The 10,740-nt window shown below is 43.6% G+C and overlaps 1 long non-coding RNA gene across 1 annotated transcript; it reads right to left on the reverse strand.

Annotated features, from left to right (window-relative positions):
* Positions 1-398: 398 nt before the first annotated feature.
* On the reverse strand, positions 399-9,963 carry LOC118678276. The gene is made up of 4 exons (XR_004974841.1): positions 8,989-9,963; positions 5,887-5,977; positions 3,762-3,871; positions 399-1,149 (listed from the first exon to the last, which is right to left on the reverse strand). It is a non-coding gene; the product is annotated as an uncharacterized LOC118678276 (long non-coding RNA).
* Positions 9,964-10,740: the final 777 nt, after the last annotated feature.

Below are 10,740 nucleotides of genomic sequence, written 5' to 3' on the forward strand. Positions count from 1 at the left end.
CAAGCAACAATCAATCAATCTCTCCCCTTTTCCTCCCTTCCTCTCTCACTTCCCTCTTTCCTCCCTTCCTTCCTTCCCAAGAGGAGGCTCACAAGAATTATGCAAAAGTATTTTACAAAATTCATTTCAATCTGTGGTTTCTACTCAATCGACTTATATGTTCATGCATTCTTTCTTTCCTTTAACAAATTTTTGTTGCACATATATTATGTCTGAGACGCCGTGCTAAGCTTTAAGGTTGTAAACATGGAATAATGCATAGTTTTTACCTTCCAGGAACTCCCTGTTAATTTTGTTTATTTAACAAATACCTTATTATAGCGTGTCATGCTGGGATCTCTGGAAGCCGTCAATGAGGACAGAGTTTGGAGTGGGAGACAGTGATTAGAGTTCAACATTTATTAAAAGAGGAAGGAAGAAAGCAAGACTGGGGAGATGAAAAAGTTGAACATGATTCAGACCTCAGGACCCAGCAGTGAACTCTGGAGCAGGGACAGCTCATCAGGGACATGACACGGTGGCCCAAATGCTGGCCTTCTGCCTCTGTGCCATGACTGATTACAGTCCTGGGAATCAGAAGTCCAACATCAAGGTGTTAGCAGGCCGTGCTCCCTTTGAAGGCTCTTGGGGGGAGGATTCTTCCTTGCCTTTCAGTTGCTGGTGGCTCCAGGCCTTTTGTGACTTGTGGTGGCATCACTCCACTCTCTGCTTCTGTCTCCACATGGCCGTCCCCTCTGTGTGTCTGAGTCTCAACTCTGCCTCTCTGCCTTTTCCTCACAAGGACACCTGTCACTGGACTTAGACCCCATTCTAAATCCAAAAACGATCTCCTCTCTAAATCCTTAACTTAATTACACCTGCAAAGACCCCTTTGCCAAATAAGGTCTCAGTCACAGGTCCTGGGGGTTAGGACATGAACATATGTTTTGGGAGCCATCATTCAACAACGATGCCCACTTTACTCAGTCAGCCCATGTGGACTGCCTCAAGAAGGGGATGATTTTCAGAGGTGCCCCTCTGTGCCACTGAGGCAGATTCCAGTTGTTGACAGCTGGAAGGTGATGGCTGGTTCTGCTCCCCAGATGGGCAGCAAGTTCTTCCTTGAAGGGGGTCTGGGCGGTACCTCTTCTCTGGTAAAAATACCAAGCTCTATAGTAGGAATCAAAGACAAAGTGGTGATACAATGAGAGAGACTTCCTGTCCTTACCACACTTGCAACATAGCAGGGGAGACGGGTATTCATCATATAACCCAACAACTCCAGGAATGTCACTTCTGTGGGAAGTGCTGCCGAGAAGAGAGGTACATGTAATCCTAAGGATATGCAGAGGAGAGACCTGATGATGCTTGATTTAAGAGTGGAGAACAATGTTTAGGGCAGAGAGACTAGCACGTGCCAAGATTGGATCATGTGTGTTTAAAAACATGAGAGGATGCCAGTGAGGAATGAGTTAGAGAGTAAGGAGGAAGAAAGCATGCCATAAGATTTGGGAGACCTGTCCTGCAGTCCAACTGAGGGAGTTTCAATAAAGGCAGGATGCTGGGCCAGGGTGGGAACGGCCAGATTGAATTGCATTTGAGGGAGAGGTGCCTATGGCCATGACAGCCGTGCACAGACCAGATATCAGCAGAGAAGCCAGTCTGGGAGCTTATGTGTCCATATGCACAAAGTTTACAAAGAATAGAGAAAAATAGCAAATTTCTATGTTAGTGGAGCAGGATTAAGGCTAAATAATTTTTAAAATTCCGGTTATTATAATTGTAAAAAATGCCTTGTGGGAAAGATGAATGAGTTCTGTCTGCTTTTCCTTTTTTCTTTTCTTTTTGCCTAGGGCCAGACATTCTAACCATACGATATGAAGACAGATGAATCTGAGTTCACAGCTTGCTTTGCCACTTATCTAGTTAGTCATGTAAGCCTCGGTTTTCCAAAATATGTAAAATAGGGATAACAATTATTATTCCTTTATATTGTGAGATTTAGATGCAAAATGGTGTGAAATTAGCATATACTGTGTGCACAATTACTAGAAGGTGTGTGTTCATGATGTCTTTTACTTTTTTTCTCCAGTCATATGGCTTCTAACTTCTGGAAAAAATCAAAAAGCTCCACATGACCTTTTCATAAGCCAATAATTTCTCCACCTCTCTCATAAGCCAGTTTGATTCAGAGCAAGCCCAGATATTTTTTTTGAACTGCTTTGGGGGGAGGGTGTGAATGGAAAACAAAGATGGGCATTTGATCCTAGTGAACTAGCCCCTTTGACCTATATCTCAATGTCTTTTCTTCTCCAATCTGGGGCATTCTCTCTGGGCTTTTATTAGACTAGCACAGAACTAAGTGCAAAAAGACCCAAATTCTAGTCCAAGTCCTGCCACTGACAAGCTATGTAATCTTCGGCAGTCTGCTTAACATTCTTGTCTTTAGTTTCTAATAAGAGAAGTGGCAATGTGGGCGCCATTGAAAGATCTTTCCTGGTACAAATACTTATGACTTACTATCAAATGTCTTGCCTGTCAGACTATCTTCACCCTTTCATCACTAGCAAATCAGCCTGTTTTCTTTCTCCCATTTGGTTTTCTGTCTTTGGTCCCTCACTATGCCGGTTACCTCTCTCCTTTCCATCCCCACCTTCGCCACTGGCTTATTCCCTGCTCTAGCAGGTTAGGCACTTGAGGGTGGAGTAATATCTACATAGAATCTGCAGATTATCGCCATTATAATAATAATTACACCTGTATTTTTACCCTGATCCTTTTAGCTCTAATTAATCCTGCCCTGCCCTTCTACGTTGACAAGTAAATAATTGCTCGGACTCTCCTAATAGAAGGATTTGTATTTTCCAAGTGTCTCACACTCCAGTGACACTTTGTCAATATCCTTCGTATTTACCAAGGAGATGATGGGGCACAGATGAGGGAGGAAGCTCTTTCAGAGCAATTGTAAGGCTTCAGTAACTGCCCCCTTCCTCTCTGATTATGATGGAAAGCAATGAATTGCCTGGAAAGAGTATTTGGGTTTTGGTGGTTCTAGGATTGGTTTTACTGGGATATCTTGATGTCCCCAGGCAGGTCACTTCACCACTAAAGCCTCCTTGTCCTCCTCTGTAATACGATGGGATTAGACCAGATATTTGATAAGTATGGACCTTAGAGTCACACAAATTGCAGTTCAAACTGGGGCTCTGCTGCTTTAGAAGCTGCATAACTTTGAGGTCATTAATTTCTCTGGGGCCTAATTTCCTCCATTTTCTAACTGTCCATCCCAGGTTAGTTCTTAGGTTAAATATTTAAATGTTGTTCGCTCTACTTCATCTCCTGTGCCAACGAGCTCAGTGCTCTCCCATCCTCACTCACCCTCCATCTTTAAGAGGCCATTCTCCTTCTTCATATTTACTTGTCTCCCCGTATCCTCACACTCCTTTAGTCACACAGACTCGGCTTAATCTAGGGTAGCCATCCTTCCTCATATGCCTAAGACCAGCACCAAGCAAGCAGACACCCAGTTAGTAGTCTTCTCCCCTGACCACCTCCACCCAGCCCTCCAGTGACAAGGAGCCCACACCTGCTAAATCCATCTTTGCCATCGCAGTTCACTTCTCTATCTTGCCTATTCCTTTCAGCGAACAAGCTTTTGCCATGTGCTGAAAAATACATCCCTTTAGTTTTGCATCTAACAGCTTTACCTACAAGAGGAGACATGGCCTCAATTATCTGGATTTCAAATGTAATAATCTTGGAGAAGGTATTGGTTGGCCTACCTTGGGTCAGGTGAGAGCATGGCAGCTCCTGAAATAGCCACGTAAGGATGCAGTTGCCGGGGGAAAGAGGGCAAGCTTGGCTGGTAGAGTATTTTACCAAGATGATCATTCTAAAACCATGTAAAAAGGCAAAAACGAAATATAAGCATCGATTTTACCCTTGAAAATTCCTTAGCGATACACCGTATTAGGGAATGAAATCCAGTGTCTTGAAAATCAGCAGTGTCTCTTCCAGTGTTGGATCATATTGCTGTTTACTCACTAGATCAGTGATGGCGAACCTATGACATGCTTGTCAGAGGTGACACGCGAACTCATTTTTTTTGGTTGATTTTTCTTTGTTAAATGGCATTTAAATATATAAAATAAATATCAAAAATATAAATCTTTGTTTTAATATGGTTGCAAAGATCAAAAAATTTCTATATGTGACACGGCACCAGAGTTAAGTTAGGGTTTTTCAAAATGCTGACAGGCTGAGCTCAAAAGGTTCACCATCACTGCCCTAGATGATGCTTGCAGATAATGATTAGTGGCCTTGTGAAATAACATAAACATATTTACTCAGAGGTTCACATTCATCTCACTAAGATACTATGTGGGGACATATGTGGGCCGATGGATGCTGAGTAGGACATCACTCAGCATTGCTTGTACCACTGAGATAACAATCTCTCACTCTCTCCCTTCCTCATTCTTTCTCTCTCTCTCTCTTTAATCTGATCACATAGTTGGGTTCATGAAAATTAGAACATCAAGAAGGCCTTCCCACTCAACTTCCACAAACCACTTCAGAACTAATCTAGAAAACACACTGGTAGTGGGCAATGGGAGTAGTAGCCATTGCAGGAGCATGTACACAGGTCATGGGAGCCCCCTGAAGAAGTGCCTAGTCCAGTATAGGAGAGGTCAGGGAAAGCTGCCCAGAAGAGGGGGCAACCAGCCTGACACTTGAAGGGCAGATATGAGTTAGTCAGACGGGGGAAAAGGATGATCCAGGAAGAATGTACAAAGTTCAGGAGGCAAATTAGAACATATCACACTAGTTCAGGATAGAGGCAGCAGCTCAGTGGTCATGGAAGGCTTTGAATACTGTGCGAGGGAATTTGGAAATTATTCTAAAGGCAACGGGGAGCTATTGAAGCAAGGGGGAAACATGATTAAGTTGTGTAGTAAAAAGAAAATTCTGATTGTGATTTGTAAATTAGCTTGAAGAATGGCAACGTATCATAGCAGATCAATTAAGAACGTTACGATAACCTAGGCAAGAGATTGTAATGGCCTGGATCAAGGGTCCTCAAACTACGGCCCGCGGGCCACATGCAAATACAAATATTGTATTTGTTCCCGTTTTATTTTTTTACTTCAAAATAAGATATGTGCAGTGTGCATAGGAATTTGTTCATAGTTTTTTTTTTTTTTAACTATAGTCCGGCCCTCCAATGGTCTGAGGGACAGTGAACTGACCCCCTGTTTAAAAAGTTTGAGGACCCCTGGGCCCTGGATCACTGGCTGTGGACATAGAGGGGATGAGGGAAAGGAATTAGAGATGTTCTCACAAGTGTCTGTCTTGAGCACCTGAGTGGATGGTGGTGCCATTTACTTGGGTAAAGAATAATGAGAGTAACTTCCCAGTTCCCAACTACTCTTCATATGTCCTTTCCCATCATCCTTTTTCTTCCTTCTTTTTCCCCACTTCCAGATGGTGGAGCCCAGGGTAGCCACGGCTTTCGTGTCTCCCTTGTGTAGGAGTCTAGACTAAAAGTCCTCAAAAAGAACCTTCTAATTTCAAGGCCTGTCATTTCTTGGTCCTCAAAATAGTGGCTGGATGGAGACAGAGGGAAGGTGGGCATAATGGGATACAGAGAAAATCTATCACTGAGATAAAGAGTGACTTCAACAGCAGTTGAGAAATGATTACAGTGTCCCCTTTCCCTTGGTAACCCAAGTCCTGGCATGCCAATTTCCTCGCAGTTTCCAATCTTTCCACGTCAGAGCTTCCCTGGTGATGGCTAAACTTGGCCACCTTTGCCTCATCCAAGTCAGAGCCTAGAAGGCCTGTTTCACTTCATAGGAGATCCCCACACAAAGGGCCATTGAGAGAAAGAAATCTAATAGGTGAGACCTTGAACACGATGATGGCTTCTGACTCTTCCGTTTTTGGTTATAGACCAAAGGGCACACACGAATCCCAGTTCTTAGGATTAAGAGATTACCTTTAGAAAAAGAAAGAAAAATAGATAGTGTTAATTAATTTTTATTTGAGGCCTCCACCCTTTTCCTGCTCTCTATCCCTCTTTTGTCTGAGCCCAGGGAAAACCTGTGGGAGAGGCCCAGCCTGTCAGCACAATTGGCTCATCCATCGCCAGGGACTGACTGCGGCCACTGTGAGCCGCCTGCCCCGGCCACTCCTCTTCCTCCTCCGGCTCTTGCACAACCGGCCGGCAGGCAGATGGAGAGTCCGGCTGGTGCTTTTCTTTCTGGGCTCTCAAAGAATCTCTTTGTTAGTTAATGTCAGCCTCTCCCCAGAGGCCTGCAGTGGGAGCCAACGAGGCCGAGCCCCACCAGGGTGCCGGATGGATGAGGACTCGCTGGTGGCCTCTGGGGTAACGCTGGCGTGTGTGTGTTTTCCAGGGCAAGAGTGGTCTGGCACTTTCAAAATCTTTTCTAGAACTCGCCTCTTCAAGGAAGCCCTCCTGATGATTCCCATTCCCGCGCTGATTGTGTCTTTATTGGACAATCTCTCGGGCTGGCATGCCTGTAACGCCTCTCTTACCGGGGCATTTCATAGACCAGTGAAAGGACAAAAATGCTGGGTCAAGGACACGTCCAAACCAACGTTCAATGAAAATCCTATGCTCTTTCTACTGCACCAAGCTGTCTGGTCCACATAATGCTCTGGGATCGATCACTTTAGTTCCAGATGCCCAGTGGAGAGGTCAAGTCCATTTGCGGGTCTTATGCTGCTCCCTTGCAATGCTCAGAAGGAAAGAACACGCGTGGCCTGAAGTCCCTCAAACACACCAGACTCTGTCTTTCTGAAGTGCTTTAGGAGTATCTGAATGGAGCTCTTCACTGCTCTGGGACATAATATTCCCCTTTCCAAGTAGGCGCCGTCAAGGACTTCTGACATGGTGACATTCAGATTAGGGTACAAAACAACCAGCCCTACAAAAGGCAATAGGACACACGGCTATGTTCTCCGTCACCTCTGAGTTCTCACTGTCAGGAGGCAGCTAGAGCAGAAGGGGCTGCACAGAGGAGCATTCTAGAGCTTAAACTTTGAAACCTGCTAGCCCAGTGGGTTCAAATCCTGGCATATATTCATTGAGTAGTCTTAGGAAAGTTTACTTACCTGTCTCTAAACTACATGTCTTTGTCTGTAAAATGGGATTTATAATAGCTACATACGGAAGCTGTCATGGGGATTAAATGTAGTAATGTAATTATACTTACCAATGGTACTTCTTCAATAAGTGGTAACTGGTATAATGAAAGAATACTGTACTGTACTGACCAGCCCAGGATTAAGACTGAATTTAAAAGTATTTTTTAAAAAGAGTCTACTTTATTGAATAGTAGACAAAATATTTCCAACAAAAGTAGATGGATCCATATACAGAAATTAAATTTTATTTTTGATGATAAAAACACATATTGAATATGAATCATTTCTTGGATTTCTCCTAAATTCACATTAACATATATAATATTATGAAATGATTTTTAAAAATTTTATTTTTCATTTACAGTTGACATTTAATATTATTTTATATTAGTTTCAGGTGCTGATACCATGATTTAGTAAAATGTGACCATCCAGGAAATTGAGTAAAGGACACACAGGATTTATTTCTATTATTTCTTACAACTCCATATAACTATCTCAAAATAATAAGTTTATTTACTAAGCAGATTTATTCAAAGTGAGTGCATGATAAGGGTGAAAAATACATAGGGGAGGGCAAAGGGGACTTAATCTGCATTTGGGCATAAAAAGAACTATGAAATCATCTCAGTAATAATAGCTTCTCTTTTAGTGAGCACTTACTCTATACCTGACATTGTTCAAGCTCTTTAAATGCATTCTCTCACTTAATCCTTTTAGCAACCCTAAGAGATTTAAAGAGCTTAAGTAACCTGTTCACTTAGTAAGTGGAAGAACCAGGAATTTGAATTTAGATCTGTTTACTCAAAAGTCTAAAGCAAGGGAATCCATTGAAAAAATTCAGGCTTAGTAGTGTAATCTATGATCCTAAAAGAGTCTATATAACCCTTCTCCCTTTGCAGCCTCGGGAATAGGCCTGTAAAGCCAAATCATTATTCATTGTGTCTTTCAAATCAAAGTGCCAGGTACTGAGTTAGGTACTCAGTAATATGTTTAGTCCTTCTCCAGCTAGGGAAGTTTTCCTTCATTATTATTATTATTTTTTCCCATAGGTTTTCAACCCCTTGCTCACTCTCTTCTCCTTCAGGCACTCCATGATGTGAATGTTGCTATGCTTGAAGTTGTCCCAGAGGCTCCTTATACTATTCTCATTTTTTGGATTCTCGTTTTCTTTTTGTTGTTCTGATTGTGTGTTTTCTGCTTCATTATCTTCCAAATCTCTGACTTGTTCCTCTGCTTCATCTACTCTATTGTTGATTTCCTGCAGTGTATTCTTCATTTCGGTTCACGTAGTCTTCGTTTCTGGTAGGTTTTTAAACATGTTTTCTAGTTCTGTTTTTATGTTTCCTGTCTCTTTGTTGAAGTCCTAAGCTCATCCAGTCTTCCCCTAAGCTCCTTGAGCATCCTCATAACCAGTGTTTTGAACTCTGCCTCTAGTAGATTGCTTGTCTCCATTTTGCTTAGTTATTTTCTGTAATTTTGTTCTGGTCTTTCGTTTGGGACATATTTCTTTGTCCGCTCATTTTGGCCGCCTCCCTGTGTTTGTCTCTATGTATTAGATAGAGCTGCTGGGTCTCCTGGGCTTGCTAGAGTGGCCTTATGTAGCAGGTGTCGTGTAGGGTCCAGTGGCACAGCCTCCCTATTCACCTGAGCTGGGCACTCCAGGTGAGCTCCCCGCCCCCATGGGCTGTGTACACCCTCCTGTTATAGTTGAGTCGTGATTGCTGATGGCACATCAGTGGGAGGGATTTAACCTCAGACCAATCGGCTGCAAGAACTGGCTGCAACCACCATGGAGGATCAACTGTTCAGGGGCCCACTACATGAAGCAAGACTTACCTTAGTTGGGCTCCGGTGCCCACTGAATTTGCCCCTTGAGTGTATCACTTGTGGAGATGGTTGGGTGATGCTTCAATGAGGTCTGAGGCTGTCCACTGGGTATGCTGGGGCCCCTAGGAGGTGCAGGCTAAGGTCTGCTGCCACCTGTGTTCTGCCCTGGGCCAGCTGGCATGAGCTACAGAGCAATCTGTAGATGGCTTGAAGATGCCCAGGAGAGGCCAAGCTACAAATCAAGGCCAGCTGCCATTAGTCCTGGGCATGGTGCTATCAGGCATGGGGCTACTTAGAAAGAGGAAAGGTGCACACCAAGGCCAGGTTCTGCTTGTTTGAGGGATTTTAAGAAAGTCTGAAGCATCAACCAAGACAGGCAGCTTGTAGGGAAAAGCCACAGAAGACAGCTTGGGTGAACCTGCAAGTTGGGTGGGGCATGGTCTCAGGGAGTCACCAGGGTGGGGAGAACAGTGATAGCCAGGTTGATGGGGACTCAGATATGGCACCTGCCTGCCTGCTCTGTGGGGGGTTGGGCTCAGAAAAGGAACAATGGCTTCTACCAGCCCTTCTGTCTGGGACAAAACTGCCCCTCCAGTTCTCTCTCTGGCATTAGACAATTCACTTCCTTCTCGTATGTCCTTGGTGCCTTCTGAGCTGCTGTCCCAGGGCTGGAGCTCAGAGGTAGTAAGTCCGAGTAAGTCCATGTGCTGGACCCTCAAGAGGAACACCTGGGACTCCAGCAGCCCTCTCTCTTACTCAATCCCTGCTGGTTTTTAGAGCCAGAAGTTATGGGGACTTCTCTTCTTGGTACTGGAACTCTGGGCTGGGGGGCCTAGTGTTGGGCTAGGACTCCTGGGTCCATAGTTGAGATACCCCTTCCAATTTTTATCTGCCACACATGGATGTGGGACCAGTCTGTTCTGCATTTCTGCCCCTCTTACCAGTCTCAATGTGGCTTCTTCTTTATATCCTTAGTTGTAGGACTTCCACTCAGCTAGATTTCAGGTGGTTCTCAATGTTGGTTGTCCTGTAGTTTAGTTGTAATTTCTAAAAATATATTTTATTGATTTTTAGAGAGAGAGGAAGGGAGAGGGATAGAGAAATAGAAACATCGATGAGAGAGAAACATCATTGATTGGCTGCCTCCTGCACACTCCCTACTGGGGATTGAGCCCACAACTTGGGCATATGCCCTGATCAAGAATCTAACCGTGACCCCTTGGTTTCTGGGTTGATGCTCAATCACTGAGCCACACGACTGGGCCAATTGTAATTTTGATGTGTTTTTAGGGGAGATGTGAGTACCTCATATACCTATGTCCCATCTTGACCAGAGCCAAGTATTCTTCAGAACATTTCCTAAATCCAGAATCATTTTGTACCCAAATTGGGTTCACCTTTGTGAGGGAAAGGGACAGAGAAAGTGCAGTATAGTGGAAGGACCATGGTGTTTTAACCTAGCCATACCTGAGTTGAAATCTTGACTGGGTCCAATATGCTGTGATCTTACCAAGTTATTTAATTTAACTGATCCCTACTTTCTCCACCCGTAAAATGGGAATGCTAGGATACAATAATGTATAATAATGTATACAAAATATCTGACACATGGCTGGTGCTCACTAAATGGTGCCTATTTATATTTTCTTCCAACATGAAATTTCTTTAACGGAAAACAAAGCCTTCCGTTCCCTAAAATGAAATTAAGTAATTAGTGGAGGAAACTAAACTCTTGCATACTAAAGTGTAAGCGATTTACAG

The sequence above is a fragment of the Myotis myotis genome, unplaced genomic scaffold, assembly GCF_014108235.1.
Source record: "Myotis myotis isolate mMyoMyo1 unplaced genomic scaffold, mMyoMyo1.p scaffold_m19_p_20, whole genome shotgun sequence".
Taxonomy (NCBI): domain Eukaryota; kingdom Metazoa; phylum Chordata; class Mammalia; order Chiroptera; family Vespertilionidae; genus Myotis; species Myotis myotis.